Below are 17,007 nucleotides of genomic sequence, written 5' to 3' on the forward strand. Positions count from 1 at the left end.
ACCACTGTGCCTCCACCTCTGCTGGGCCTATCCTACCTAGGGATAGTGATGGTGGTGTGTAGGGCATTATCTGTAAGGTATGATTCCATGAGGGTGACTGTGTCTGGCTGTTGCTTGACTAGTCTGTGAGACAGCTCTCCTAATTTTGGCACTAGCCCCCAGATGTTGAGAGGGAGGACTTTGCAGGGTCGGCAGGACTGAGATTGCCACTGTTGGTTCCGGTGCCTAGGTCAATGACAGGTGGTCCGTCCAGTTTCATTCCTTTTTAATTTGAAAATTTATCAACAACTATTCTAAGCTCACCACTGAATATCGGGTCCTTTTCACATTGCTCTCAGTGGAATATTGCTGTTTGAAAATTGGCTGCTGCCTTTCCTACATTACACTTGTCATGATCATTTAAAAGTAGCTAATGGGCTGTAAATTATTTAGGGCTGTGCTGAGGTCATGAAAGGCGCTATGTAAATTCTTTCTACAAAATGGATGGGCACTGCTCAAATTCTGATCATGTAGGAATCATACACATGGTAGCTAAGGGAGAATGTCATCATTTCAACTCACCTGAGCCTGCGCTATTCTTGAACCTTGAGGCGTCCTATTATTCCCGAATGAAATTTAGGTGACATTGAGGGTAGCCTTTCTCTGAACTGGCAACTGAAAAGTCAGCGGGGTCAGCAGCAGGGTCCCCATGTTTTAAGGGATCGTCCTGTAATTTAACACCTTGTCCCACGTCCCAGTGGTTGGCCCTCCGGGACGCCAGTTTACCTGTATATCTCGGGCAGCGGCTGAGAGACTGCAGGGTGTCTCCTCTCGCCACTGCCCTTTTACTTTTGGAGCTTGCTCCTGTGCTGCAGTCAGCCCACACTGAGGTGACTGGGGGAGGGAGACTCATTCACTGGGGAGCGCTCCGAAAGAAAGGGGATCTGCCAAGGCGCTCGGCAGGTAGAGGGGGAGGGGAGAGGATTGGGGGACGGTGGCGGAGCCCGAGTCCCAGCAGGTCAAGGGTGGGGGGGGGGGGGGGCATCGTTGAGGGGGAGAGAACGGCGGAGCCTGAGTCTCGGTGGAGGGAGGGGGGATAGAGCGACGCAGCCCAAGTCCCCAATCTGACAGGCTCGGGTCTGTCGGGGACCAGAGCCTAAGGCTTGGGCGGAGGGGGGGGGGAGTTGGGGCTGCTGATTGAGTGCGGGAAGGAGATTGAGGGGCTGCTGAGTGAGTGCGGGAAGGAGATTGAGGGGCAGTTGAGTGAGGGGGTTGGGAAGAGGGGCTGCTGAGTGAGAGAGTGGGATTCGAAAAAGGGGCTGATGCACCCACACCCACCCATAAAATTTCAAGCAGGCCAACAGGGGTTAGGCTACAAGAATTTTACGGACGCCCCTTTCTGCAAAGTGGGGGCCTGTAAAATTCTGCCCTAAGAGTCCATTTCCCATTCATTTTTAATTAGGTCTTCTACCGTAATTTGGAAACACCAAGTATTCATACCAAATTCACAGATGAAAGTAAACGTGCTGTTGCAGTCCGTCATGGCCCACTTCTGGTATGTGTTGTACTTGTAAGTATAGGTGCAAATTGCTGGAGAAGAGGATGGATTTTTAGATTGCCAGCTTTCGTAGGTAATGGTCGACCCATCCAGCCAAGTGAGAGCTGAAAACAGAAATAAGTGAAAGTTTTTTTTAACAGAATGCACTACTTTTTCTGTTTTAAGTTATGTACAACGCTTTCAGAATTTTAAAACGTCTGATAGAACTGTCAGCTTGGGAGGAGTTTCTGGATGTTGGCAGAATACACTGAAAATAGTCAAATTGTGGTTGGATATTTTCCACTTTCCGATGTTTGTTACATTTAAACAGATTTCTGAAGTTACCAGGAAATAACAATTAAAGCCATTTGTTAGTGAACAGATTGCATTAAATCGATTGCATTTTGCTGATGCCAATTACATTCGGACCTGCATGTCAACTATAAATTGAGATGAAAGTTGGTATCTAGTGAGAGAACAGCAATATGAAATTTGTTCCTATTTTGGGTACCATTAATTTGCAAAGAGTGTCACAAGTGGTAGTTTAACTAAAATAGGTGCAGACTCCAAGAAAATACATGAGGGAGAGGATCTGCAAGACCAGAATATTTATACCTGGAAAAGCATTGATGTAGAGAATTCTCTATCTTGCCCACTATATATCATATGAATAGTGTCTTCATTAATGTATTTGGCATGCAACTGATGTTTGAAAACCATTTCTATTTGTTATCAACACAAAAAATGATTAAATTCATATGAAAAAACACATATATTAGCAGTTGCATGACCATAGCATAAATGGCATATAGCATTCTTGGCCAATTGAAGAGAGTTTACCAAGCATTTTTCCTTAAGTTTTTTTAAAAATATTTTATTCATAAAATATCTGGAAGAACATTACAAAATATTTCTAAATCGCCATCACAAAAAGTGCAATCAGATTCAACTTTTACACATGGATCATAAGGTGCTTCAATACAATCAATGAATATTACAATTACTTCAATATGGTCATTACAATCAGACAGTGCAATGGTATTGCAGTTATCAACATACATCATGTTGCACTCTGAGGTGCTTCAATACAATTATAATACAATTGGTATTCAACGCATGCGTTCATTGTGAGCCGTACAGCTCGAGGAGTCTATACAATTCCCAACCCCTCAGTGCACTACAGCAGAAAGATCCTAGACAGTGACCTTTCCCCATTGCGCCTTTGCGGCAGCTGCCCCAAGCTTTAATGCATCCCTCAGCATGTAGCCCTGGACCTTGGAATGTGCCAGTCTGCAATACTCGGTCGGGGACAACTCTTTGCACTGAAAGACCAACAAGTTTCGGGCAGATAAAAGAGCGTCATTCACCGAGTTCATGATGCTCCAGCTGCAGTTGATGTTTGTCTCGGTGTGTGTCCCTGGGAACAGCCTGTGGAACACAGAGTCCTGTGTCACAGAACTGCTTGGGATGAACCTCGACAGAAACCACTGCATCTCTCTCTAGACCTTCTTTGCAAAGGCACAATCCACAAGGAGGTGAACAACGGTCCCGTCCCCACCACAGCCACCTCGAGGGCAACATACAGAGGGGGTGAGACTGCTGGCGTGTTGGAAGGATCTGACGGGGAGGGCCTTTCTCACCACCAGCCAAGCTACATCTTGGTGCTTGTTGGAAAGTTCTGGCAACGAGGCATTCTGCCAAATAACTTAGACAGTCTGCTTGGGGAACCATCCGACAGGATCCACCATCTTCTTTTCCCGCAGGGCCTCTAAGACATTACATGCCACCCACTGCCTGATGGACTTGTGGTCAAAGGTGTTTCTCTGCATAAGTTTTTCTACAAGGGACAGGTGATACGGCACGATCCAACTACTTGGAGCGTTCCGCGGCAACATAGCCAGACCCATCCTTCGCAACACCGGGGTCAGGTAGAACCTCAGCATGTAGTGACACTTGGTGTTTGCATACCAAGGGTATACGTACAGCTTGATGCAGCCGCACACAAAGGTGGCCATCAGTATGAGGGCGATGTTGGGCACGTTAGTTCCCCCATTTTATAGAGGCTTGTACATCATGTTCCTGTGGACACGATCCGTTTTCAACCTCCAGATAAAGCGAAAGATGGCTTGGGTGATCGCCATCGCACAGGAGTATGGAACAGGCTAAACCTGCATCACGTACAGCAACAGCGAGAGTGCCTCACACCTGATGACCATGTTCTTACCCGCAATGGAGAGGGAGTGTTGCTCTCACATGCCCATTCGCTCCTTCCAGTTTCTAACGCATGCCTCGGTCCCTCCGAACCATATCCCCAGCACCTTCAGGCCATCAGCCCTGACAGTGAAGGGGACAAAGGATCAGTCAGCCCTGTTCCCAAAGAGCATGGCCTCGCTCTTCCCACAATTTATCTTGGCTCCCGAGGCCAGTGCTAACTGGTCACAGATGTGGATCAGTCTGCACACTGACAGTGGATCCGAGCAGAAGACGGTAATGTTTTTTAACATTACATGTTAATGATTATTATTTAATTACCTATAAGGAGATTTGGTTGTTAAATTCCTGACCACTCTTCAAGATGAACTGCTGTAGTCATGAGTGCCAGCCGGGCTATCACATCACATGTGAGCATCATATAAGGAAAGTCATTTTCACCATCAACACCCAGACGGTAAACTGGCCAGGCTGATCACCAACTTGTTACTAACCTGCCAAATTTTAACTTCCATTCATTTAAATGGAAATGAAAATCAGGGGGTTCTATAAAAAGGCAGCAATCCATTCCAAATATTCACTACCCAAGTGATGAAGGTGAAAATTATCTCAAGCTACAATTATTTAATGCAAAGCCACATCAAATTGTGACATTATGCTGCAGCATTTGACAAATACAGAAAGAATATTTTCAAACACTTCCATTAAAATAGTTTAAATGCTTACATTTGTGTTTTTATTATTCAAATGATTTTACAGTAAATATAGGACACAGTCAGATACCCATGCCATATATTTGCAGTTTGAAAAATCTACTGAGCAGTTATTGTACAAGAAGGAACTAGAGATTAATCAACCCATTGAAAATCCTCAGTGTGTTCTTAACTGATAAACAGTTCTTGCTGTGCCCAATCTAACTAAGAACTAAAAAAACTAAAAAAATGTCATCTGTCCAGTAACTCTATTATCCTGCCTGGCAAATTCTTCTGAACAAGTGTGTTTTTATCCAATGTATCTTCTGTAGTTGCAGTTGTATCATTCTATGTTGTTGATGCTGAAAGCTATATTCTAACATTAATCTAATATTAAAATAAGTTAAAGCTGTAAATATCTGTGAATTCAACACCTACTAATTTCTCCAGGTTTCAGGTTCTTTCCTTTGTATAATATGAGACAAAACTAAACAACAAATTAACTGTACAATATGTTGTATTTCAGAAATTCCCCTTTCACATATAAAATACTGCATTATAATTCCCTGATAATATTTCACTGTGAATTCCTGATGGAAGATAATTACAACCAGTGATAAAAAAATTAGCAAAATCTGTATATTTACTTCATAGGAATTACTGTACTGCTACACTATTTTTATGGAATACATTAAAATTGTAACAAAAACTAGATACATTTGTTGTAAAATAACATAGAATTAACAGCACAGAAACAGACCATTCGGTCCAACAGATCTTTGCTGTGTTTATGCTCTACATAATCAATGATGTCGCATCGGTCTATCAGCAACTTACACACCATTCAGTCAATAATCAAGCATATTCATAATCCAGGGCAAATAGGTTATTAGAATCTGTAACAAAGTGTGTCTGACACAACAGATTTTAACATTTTTGTTTGAATTCTTCTCACTTGTCTTTTGCTGTTATTTTTTAAATTTGTAACTATGCTCCTGAGATGTATTGTCCTTAAACTTACACTCGATACTCAATTTCCATCCCTTACTTTATGATTTAATTTAGGAATTAAACCATGTACAGAATAAGTCAAGCCAATCCATCTTTTCTCCGTGTCTTTAATGTGACTTTTCATAAAGTCATTTGTCGTCTTGTCCTTCACAAAGGCTAGATGTCCACCATGTTCTTTGCACCATCCCTGGGCTTAATTTGACACAAATTCATAGCATGAACTTTGGAACTCAGTCTGATTTTCCAGGCAAGGTGCAGCATCAATCCGATAACAGGCATAAATAGCAATAATGAAAAACATTTGCAATTCCATTCTTCAAACTTCAGCAGAGTACAAAGATCTGACGTGATCTCGCAAGCTTTATCTTATAAGCCATGTGGCTCTGCCCCCTTTAGTGTGTAATAATGCAGCACTTCATGCATGTCAGACTACAATGATAGATCAAATTTCTGACAATTAAAGTCCAAGATGTATTTTGCATATTTTATTTAGCCATTCAGGGATCCCTCATGTCAAAGGGCATCATTATGGGGAACTGGTGGAAATACTTCAAATTTAAGATTAGTACAAAATTTGTACAGATCTAATTCATATATCACTTCATACCTCATTCAGATACTTTAAAGGTGATGAATGGGATGGGGGGAGCACAAAACATTTTATATGATACAGAAAGATAATCCAGAACACAGCTTCAAACTCAATTACAGCTGTAAGACAAGGAGACACTGGTAGAAGCCAGTAAACAGCAAGTTCAGAATTGATATCAAGAAATACTTCTTCACACAAAAGAGTGATTAATAACTGAAACAATAGTTATTGGAAAAACACTGGAAGCATTCAGGAGGCAGCTGGATGTCATGATACTGGGACTGTAGGTTTTCATGAAGTCTAACCAGATAAGTGAAATTGTGACCCTCGTTTCTTTGTATCTCTACTTATCTTTATGTTATTCCTCATCAGCACTCTGTGATAATTCTAGCGTGGTGAAGTTGAAACCATGATGGTGGCACCAGCCCTCAGTTTGCATTGCTGAATAAAAAGAGGCATCCTGGACCTCTCAGGAAACTTCATTAGTGTTGACACAGCAGTACATTTTAAATTTTTTTCCCCAAAATCAGAGACTGGGCAGCCCTAAAGCATCTGCAGGTTTCTCATTGGGTATAAGTATTATTAGGTAGAAACCTATAAACAGTTTATTGCTTTCAGGTGTTTACAGCCATGTCCTGACTTGGAACCAAGGCCATATCCTTCTGTTCTCATTTTGTCTTCCTTTCAGGTATTAAGGAACACAAGCTCCAACAACTTATTGATAGCAACACCTATCTGGGACCCTCCACCCCTTCCCGTCTCTTTGACTCCATCCTTCCTTCTAATCCCAAGCCTTGCCGTGTATTCACCATACCTTCTGACCTTCCCCCTCTGCTACTGAATGTTCTGTACTCAGCTTAGGACTCCATTTCAATCACTTACGCCCTCACCCCAATGAATTATCGGCACAATGTTGAACTCTTCTTCCATCGCCTTCATCTCCGTTGTCACTTGCTTGAGTCCTCCTCCTATTCAACAGATCCTTTCACTCGTCTCCAATGTTCTCCCTCCACCTGGACTCCTCCCTCTGGCCTCTTACTGCTCTTGATCTTTTCATTGAGAACTGTTGGCATGACATCAGCCCGTCTTAATTTCTCTGCTCCTGTCTCCCATTATAACCTCTCTCCTTCCAAACTTGCTGCACTTCGTTCCTTCAGGTCCAACCCTGACTTTATTAGCCAACATGCCAACCAGGGTGGTGATGTTGTTGTTTGGTGTACTGACTTGTAGTTTGCAGAGGCTGAGCACCAACTCTCCGACACTTCTTCATATCTCCCCCTGGACCATGACCCCACTACCTAACATCAAGCAATTGTTTCCAGGACTATCACTGACCTTATCTCCCTTGGAGATCTTCCCTCCACAGCTTCCAACCTCAGTCTCCCAACCCCACACAGCCAGCTTCTACCTCCTTCCCAAAATCTATAAACAGGACTGTCCCAGTAGACCCATCACATCAACCTGTTCCTGTCCCACAGAACTCATTTCTTCCTGTCTTGACTCCATTCTCTCTCCCCTTGTTCAGTCTCTTCCCAGCTACATTCATGATTCCTCTGATGCCCTACATCATATCAACAATTTCCAGTTTCCTGGCCCCAACCGCCTCTTCACCATGGACGTCCAAACCCACTAAACCTCCATCCCTCACCAGGACAGTTTGAGAGCTCTCTGCTTCTTCCTTGAACAGAGACCCAAACAATCCCCTTCCACCACCACTCTCCTCTGCCTGGCTGAACTTGTTATCTCACTGAACAGCTTCTCCATTAACTTGTCTCAGCTCCTCCAAATAAAAGGTGTGGCTATGGGTACCCTCATGGGCCCCAGTTGTGCCTGTCTTTTTGTGGGGTATGTGGAGGATTCCTTGTTCTAGTCCCACTCGGGCACTCTCCCACAACTTTTCTTTCAGTACATTGATGACTGTATCAGTGCCACATCATGCTTTTGTCTGGACCTGGAAATATTTATCGACTTTTGCTTCAAATTTCCACCCCTCTCTCACCTTCATATCATCCATCTCTGACACTTCCCTTCCTTGACCTCTCTGTCTCCGTTTCTGGTGATAGACTGTCCATCACTATTCCTTACAAGCCCACCAACTCCCTCAGCTACCTCGGCTATGGCTCCTCACACTCTGCTTCTGATAGGGACTCCATCCCATTCTTTCAGTTCCTCCACCTCTGTCGTATCTGTGACCAATCCCCCGTACTTCTGCCCTCACTCCTTCCCCTCCCTCCCAGAACCATGATAGGGCCCCGCTTGTCCTCACTTTTCACCCCACCAGCCTCTGCATTCAAGGGATGATCCTCTGCCATTTCCGCCAACTCCAGCACGATGCCACTACCAAACACATTTCCCCTCAGCATTCCTTGTCAGTATTCCATAGGGTCTGTTCCTTTTGTGACAGCCTGGTCCACTCCTCCATCACCCTCAACTCTTCATCCCCTTTCCGTAGCACCTTCCCATGCAATTGCAGAAGGTGCAACTCCTGCCCCTCTACCTCCTCCCTGTCATGAAGAGATTAATGCATAAAATATTATTGGAAATTTTTTTTTTAAAATACAGTTTAATGGTATCTGTGTCTATGTGTGAATGTCTTAATTGGATTAAGGCCAGCTAGTCTGTGTGCTTTGATGTATGGAAAGAAGTCATTTTGAAATGGTAATTAGATAAACATGGGCAAGTTTAGAAACATAGGTTTCAAGGGGGCAATTGCATTTTTAAGTAAAGCATTCAAAAGAATGGGTGAAATCTTGTACTCAGCTAGAAGACGCCAAGCAATGTGTTTATGTTACTAATAAAATTAGTGGAGTGAAAATATTATTGTTAGAAGATGTGATGTTAAAAACCTAGAAATACAATGGGAAATTTACATTCAAAGTAAAAGCTAGGTATAAACAGAAAGGAGTTTGTGTGTGCGTAAGGCAGAAGCACTTAAGATCTAACCAGCCTGTACACTTGCAACTGTGTCTGCAAGGAACCTCATTTTGAATTCGTAAGGTCAAATGTGCTTTGCCTGGGGTCTTTTAAAATCGATGAGTTTTACTGTTGCCTTAACGAGGCTGTAACTGAGAGTCAGATTAATTAGGGGATTTTGTACTTATTATAGCAGTATCTTTGTAGACATACATGTATGTGCTTACAATTGTTCTTGTATTAATAAATATTTAATTTAGTTTTATAAAATACCTATTGAGACCCAGTGGTCTTATTACTACTGAATTCGAAGCCTGCATCTCGAAACATATAAATTGCAAAAATGAATTATGACAGTTGTTTCAAGTTTCCTTCTGGAATTTGAACAACTCAGCCCTTACCATTGGCTGTGTCATAACACTCCCTCCTCGCCATCCAAGGCCCCAGACACTTCTTTCAGGTGAAGCAGTACCTCACTCGCACCTCCTTCAACTTGGTCTACTGTAGTCGCTGCTCACAATGCGGCCTTCTCTACATTGGGGACACTAAATGCAGACTGGGTGACCACTTTGCAGAACACCTTCACTCAGTCTGCAAGCATGACCCAGGCCTTCTTGTAACTTGCCATTTCAACACACTATCTTCCTCTCATGCCCACATGTCCATCCTTGGCCTGCTGCAATGTTCCAGTGAAGCCCAATGCATACTGAAGGAACAGCACCTCAACTTCCACTTAGGCACTTTCCAGCCTTCCAGACTTAACATCGAGTTCAACAACTTCAGACCATAAATTCTCTTCTCCATCTTGATCCCTTTTTAAATTTATTTATTTACCTTATATTTTATTCTTTTACTTATTTGTTCATTTTTTAATCCTTTTTCCGCAACCCCCTCCCCCTCCCCCACAGGGACATCTGTCACTTGTTTCTTGTGCTTTCACAGAGCTCTGGCCCTTGTTCTGTTATTAACACCCTCTGCTATCTTACCTTTATGCCACTGACAACACCTTCTTTACTCTTTACCACTACCATTAACACTCCCTTTGTCTTGTGTCCATGACATCCTTGTCAATCTCTTCTTAGCTGTCATCTATCCCTGACCTTCTATCTTGCTTCACCTGCTCCACCCCTCTTAAACAGTACAAAATCCATCACATTCCTACTTCTCTTTAGCTGTGAAAAAGAATCAAATGGACTTGAAATGTTAACTCTGTTTCTCTCTCCACAGATGCTGCCAGACCTGCTGAGTTTTTTTTTCTAGCATTTTTTGCTTTTATTTCAGATTTCCAGCATCTGCAGTAATTTGCTATTATCTTTCTATTCCCTGTTGATTTGGAAATTTGTCTATTTAGATTCAGCTAAATCAGTAATTTAGTTTTTAATTACAGAAGTCAACAACACATGACATTGCTTTGGAGTGACAAATTTCATTGTATTTTGAGTTGACCTTTGTTCATATTTGTCCCATTCTCCCATCCTTTTGTTTTCCCATTTGCTTCACTTGGTTCATCACCAAGCATAAAGAGATTCTAAACATCTCATTAATGTCCTGCTCGTGAATTTAGAAGCATGCATTACAATAACTCGTTACCTTCACTTAAAACAGATCTAATTCATATATCACTTTAAACCTCATTCAAATGCATTACCAGTTTTAATGATGCTCATAAATGTAGGTTGTTACACGAACTGAATATCTCTTGCTCTGACAATGACAGCTAAGATAACAAGTCATTCATCCTTACATAGATTAAATTCCTAAAATTAGCAAACAAGATCTGAGTTGAATAGTTACCAGATGTGTTACAAGTCCATATTTGTCAATGGATTTAGTTGTACCCAAGAAAACAGAATTGTATATTTTCAACTAAGGTTCATTTTGCCTTTCAGAATATTTACAAAAACAAATTTGTAATGGACTGACTGGTACACAGGACATAGGTTTAAATACAATGCTGTCTGATAGGATGAAAGTAATGTTCTTAAGTTTAATTGGATTTCTATGAAAACAGTGCTATCAATGCAATTCATTTTCCTAATTTTCCTTGTACATCAAGCTATTGCATATCTGACTAAGCAGATGGGCATAAAACATCAGCATTTAAAAAAGCTGTTAAATTAAAACATTTTAAGATTTGTTCAAAATGTCAAGTAATATATGAATGCAATATGGGAAGAACTTTCAGAAAGTACAGTGGAATAAAATGCTTCATACATCATGCCATAAAAGAACAAAGCATAAAGAGATTATTATGCAAGAACATGATCATTATACACAATGAGAATGAAGAACGAATTGTGTCGCATTATTTAATTCATGAAAGCATTGAAATCACTTCAGCAATTGTGTCTATTTATCAAATGAGTTTTATTTAGACTTTGAATTGTAGCTTTATTTTAAAAAAAGGCAATTTTTCTATCATTCCTGCCTCCAAACAGCAGTTTCAGGTGCAGGTGGTTGATACACTTCCGTGGTTGTTAAAATATGTCTATAACTCCATACTGAAGATTTAACAATTGTGCTGCAATAACTCAATGTGCCAAGTGATGAACGATAATCAATTACAATTTAACAATGGATTATTTTTTATCTGTCCATTTGTCAATAAGTAAAAAATCTAGTCCAATACAAGAGTATTGGACTGGATACTAATTTGTTGCAGTAATGGTAATTTAGTATAATCATAAAGCGGATTTTAGAAAGCAGAATTGTAATAATGGAATATCACAATATAGCACCACAAGTAATATTGACTTTTCATACTTGAGCAAATTCTCATTAAGTCACAAAAATGAATTGTCCTCTTCAATGATTGTTCAAATAAGTTTGATACCTTTAAAATTCGATTTGCTACATCACTTTCGAACATTCCTCAGAATATGCCTTCTGAAGCATGCTTTTACTTACTTCCCCGTGACTTGTCATAAATTCTGCTCAGTGACCAGGAGGAGAGAATAGAAAGGGATTTAAAAAAACACTACTATTTGCATCATTGATTGAGGAAAAATATATGTATTCATGTGCTAAAAGAGTAAAAATTTTAAAACATGTAAAAGATCAATTATTGTTACAAATCTCCTTTTACAAATGTAGATCAAGGTAAATACACATATCCACCAGTGCTTCAAATATGGCTTCCTTTTTCCTCAACTGAGGATTACCCATTAGCACGGTTCATAGGGCCCTTGGCTATTTACAACAAATTTCTCACATAGCTGTCCTCGCCCTTTCCCCTCCTCCTCCTTCACAGAACCACAACCGGGCCTCCCTTGTCTTCACCTTCCACTCCATCAGCCTTCCAATTCCTATTCGCACCCACTCACCCCACCCTCCTTCCCCTGCCTCTGTGCTTGCTTAATATCTGACACGTCTTTAACCTTTTCCAGTTCTGACAGAGGTCATATAGGAACAATAAAGAGGAGCAAATTGGCAGAGGTATTACAGAGAGCACTAAAAATTAGGATAGCGATAATGGGGAACTTCAATTATCCTAATATAGACTGGAATAGTGTAAAGGGGGGAAGAGATGGGGAAGAGGGTATGTGTGATGCAAAATTCCTGATTTTGTACAAGAACAAAAGAGACTACAACAATTGTAACAACTATTGAGGCATCTCCCTACTGAGTATCATATTGCCCTTGTCAGACTCCACATCTTGACTAAATGCATCTACCCTGAATCCTAGTGTGGGTTCAGAATTGGAAGAGTCAGAGTCAGCATGACATCTGCAAGAGAAATGCCATGAACAAAGGAGACCACTGTATATTATCTTCATGGACCTTATTGAAGCATGGTATCAGGCGAGCAGAAGCGATCTATTTAAGCTGCTGGAAAAGCTACTCAGTGTGATCTCCTTCCACGGCAGCATGAGGAGCAAGGTCAGCTATGACTGGACAACATTGGAACCCTTCACGTTGTGCAGTGGGTTCAAACAGGGTTGCATTCTGGTGCCAGCACTCTTTGGCATATTCTCCTCTTTGCTGCTGGCCTATGACTACAGAGCATGTCTACTTACAAGAACTAATGGAAAGCTGTTCGGCACTGCCTGTCTGAGAGTCAAGAAAAAGTGCATCAACTCTTCATCAGAGTTGTTCTATGCCAATATGCTGCATTATCATTTCATACAGAGGAACTATTTTAGTGGCAAACAGACCATAGAACCATAGAAAAGTTATGGCACAGAAAGAGGCCATTCAACTCATTGAGTCTGCGCCAGCCGAAGAATGAAAAATAAAAAACTAGCCATCCATTCTAATCCCACCTTCCAGCACCATGTCTGTAACCTTGCAGGTTAGATCACTTCAGGTGCAGTTTCAGGTATCTTTTAAATGAGTTGAGGGTTCTGTCTTCACTACCAAACCAGGCAGTGAATTCCAGACACCCACCACCCTCTGGGTGAAGTTTTTCCTCATGTCTCCTTTAATCCTTCTACCAATCAGCTTAAATCTGTGCCCCCTGGTAATTGATCTCGACGCCAGGGAAAACAGCTCTTTCCTGTCTACCCTATCTAGGCTCTTTATAATCTTGTACATCACAATTAAGTCACCCCTCAGCTTCCTCTGTTCCAAGGAAAATAACCCCGGCCTATCAAATCTTGCCCCATATCTGCAATTTTCAAGCTCTGGCAAACCTCTTCTGTACTCTTTCCAGAGCAATTATGTCCCTCCTGTAATGTGGCAACCAGAATTGTACACAAAATTCCAGTTGTGGCCTAACCTGTGGCCTAATATAGTTCCAGCATTACATCCCTGCTTTTGTATTCTACATCTCATCCAATAAAGGAAAGTATTTCATATGCTTTCTTTACCACAAATCCACCTGTCTTGCCACATTCAGGGACCAGTGGACATGCAATCCAAGGTCTCTCACTTCTTCTACCCCTCTTCACATCCTCCTGTTTATTGAGTACTCCCTATCTTTTGTGAAGATTGATGTTATCTTTTTAATATTTTTGGGAATATGGTGGTATTCTGTCAAGAGAGTTGTGTGTATGTGGGTAATTAAACTGGGGAAAGTTTAGTAAAGAGGTTGTCTGTGAGAATTAAGAGTTGAAAAGTAAAGATGCTAGATGCATGCATTTGTAATGAGAGGCTATGGTGAAATTGGAATTACAAGTAAATAGGTTGCGTTTTAAAATTTGCATTAGATGATAGGTAAGGACTTGATTTTTCAGCTGCTAAATTTCAAAGGCAGTTTAAGGGACTTTTATAACTTACAAGGTTTTTATAAGTAAACAAGAGGAGGTTATTAAATTTTATTGGACTTGAAAGTGGAGACAATGGAAAGACATGAAAGATTTTTATATTTTGGAAAGTTGAGTTCAAGGAGGTGCTTTGGACAATGGAGTCTAGGATGAAAGGGGAAAAAGATATTTAAGGGAGATGTTTAGTTGAGCTGAGTTGGCTGTGTGTGCAGATGTCCTGAGACCAGCTCTGTGCTGAGAAAAGTTGTGAATTTGAATCAGCCATCCAGTTTCAAGCCAGAAAAGTCTTTGTTTTCAGAAAACAGTCTGTTTCTGAGCTTCCTTCTGATACCCACAGCAGAGTGGAAGAGTGAAAGTTGTGTGGCATACTTTACTAAAGTAGCAGCAGTTTTTGCCTTAGGTAATATTATGGTTTTTCATGCCAAGTAGTTTACTTGTGTGTTCTGACCAAGTGGGGTTTTGTGGGGAATGTTTTTAAGACTGTTTCAACTGTGTAATTTTAATCTTATGTGTTTTTTTCTTGACAATAAATCCTTTAATTTTAAAGTCCTAAAAGTGTTACTGGGATTCTATGCTTCTGGGATCTGTAGTTTTCCCCTCATTTTCAAAATACAAAAAAAGTTATGATCAGTAAGACAAGTTTCTCTCTGGCATTTGGCTTGCTCACTGAATAACAACGGCTGCCATTATAACAAGTTGTTTGCCCTCCCCAAATGCATTACCTCACACTTCTCGGGATTGAATTCCATTTGCCCCTTTTCCGTCTGCTCAGCCAAACCATTGATATCATTCTGGAGTCAACAGCTATCCTCTTCACAATCTATTACACAGCCAATTTTTGTGTCATCTGCAAATTCCCAAATCATGCCTCCCACATTTAAGTCCAAATCATTAATATACACAACAAACAGCAAGGGATTCAACACTGAGTCCTGTGGAATGCCAACGGAAATCACTTTATATTCACAAAAACATCGATCGACCATTACCCTTTGTTTTCTGTCGCTGAGCTAATTTTGGATCCAACTTGCCACATTCCCCTGTACCCCATGGGATCTCACTTTTCTGACCAGTCTGCCATGTGGGACCTTGTCAAATGCCTTAAAATTCTATATAAACAATATCCACTGCACACCCTCATCAATCCTCCTTGTTACTTCCTCAAAAACTTTGATTAAATTAGTAAGACACAACATTCCACTAACAAAACCATGCTGACTATCCCTGATTAACCTTTTCCTTTCTAAGTGAGTTTCTCCTGTCTCTCAGCCTTGATTCCAATAATTTGCCCACCACCAAAGTCAGACTGACTGGCCTACAATTCTTTGGCTGATCCCTCGCAACCTTTTTAAATAATGGTACAACGTTCACAGACCTCCAATCCACTGGTACCTTGCCTGGATCTAGTGAGGGTTGGAAATTGATCCTCAGAGCATCCATTATTTCTTCCCTGACTTCTTTTATCAGCTTTAGATACAATCCATCTGGCCCTGGTGTTTTATCCACCTTCAAGGATGACAGTCCCTCCAGTGATTGCTCTATCATTATGCTTATTGTATCTAATATTTCACAATCATCCTCTTTTAACCACATCATCCCTCTCCTTTGTAAAGACAGAGACAAGGTACTCATCTAGAACCCTGCCCATGTTTTCTGCATCCATGCATAAGTTACCTTGTATAACCCTGATAGGCCCTACCCTTTCCTTAGTTATCCTCTTTCCCTTAACGTACTGATAAAACATCTTTGGGTTTTCCTTGATTTTACCTGCCAATATTTTTTCATATTGTCTCTTTGCTTTCTGAATTTCCTTTTTTACTTCACCCCTGTACTTAATATGCCTCTCTATGCTTTCTACAGTATTAAGTTTTTTGTGACTGTCATAAGCTTTCTTTTTCTACTTTATCTTATCCTGTATGCTTCTGGATAACCAGGGGGCTCTATATTTGGCAGTATTGCCCTTCTTCTTTGTGGGGACATGTCTACATTGTGCCCACAGAATCTTGCTTTTGAATGCCTTCCACTGACTTGTCACTGATTTTCCTTCAAGAAACTGTATCCAGTCCACTTTTGCCACATCACTTCTCAGCTTCGTAAAATTTGTCTTCCCCCAATTTAGAACTTTTACTCCTGTTCTTTCTTTGTTCTTTTCCATAATGATGCTAAATCTAACTATAGTATGGTCACTATCTCCAAAATGGTGTCCCACTGCTACTTCATCCACTTTTTGCCCTGCTTCATTTCCTAAGACTAAATCTAGAATTGCACTTCCTCTCTTTGGGTTTGTTGCATTCTGGCTAAAATAGTTCCCTAGGACACAGTTCAAAACTTTCGTGCCCTCTGTGCCTTTCACATTGTTCATATCCCAATTGATATTAGGGTAGTTGAAGTCCCCAAATATTATTGCCCTATTGTTTTTGCAGTCAGAAATTTGACTACATATTTGCCCTTCTATCTCCCTCTCACTATTTGAGGGTGTATAGTACACTCCTAGCAGGGTGGATGCCCCATTTTTTCTCAGCTCAACCCATATGGCCTCATTTGATGATTCGTTTAATATATCATCCATCATCACAGCTGTAACTGATTCCTTAACCAATAATGCTACACTTCCGCCTTTTTTTTACCTCCCTCTCTATATTGCCTGAAAAATCTATATCCAGGGATCTAGAGTTGCCACTTTGCCCCTCTTTAAGTCAAGTTTCTGATATAGCAATGATATTGTGTTGCCTCAACCTGAGCTTCCCACATACTACAGGATGCGCTTTCTACCTGAACGAGCTGTCCTATCATGCCTAAAGCTTACATTAACTTTATTTTATTTTACTTATACTACTTTGTTTTACTTGGCCTTGACTTAACTTTACT

The sequence above is a fragment of the Carcharodon carcharias genome, chromosome 7 (genome assembly GCF_017639515.1).
Source record: "Carcharodon carcharias isolate sCarCar2 chromosome 7, sCarCar2.pri, whole genome shotgun sequence".
In the NCBI taxonomy this organism is placed as follows: Eukaryota; Metazoa; Chordata; class Chondrichthyes; order Lamniformes; family Lamnidae; genus Carcharodon; species Carcharodon carcharias.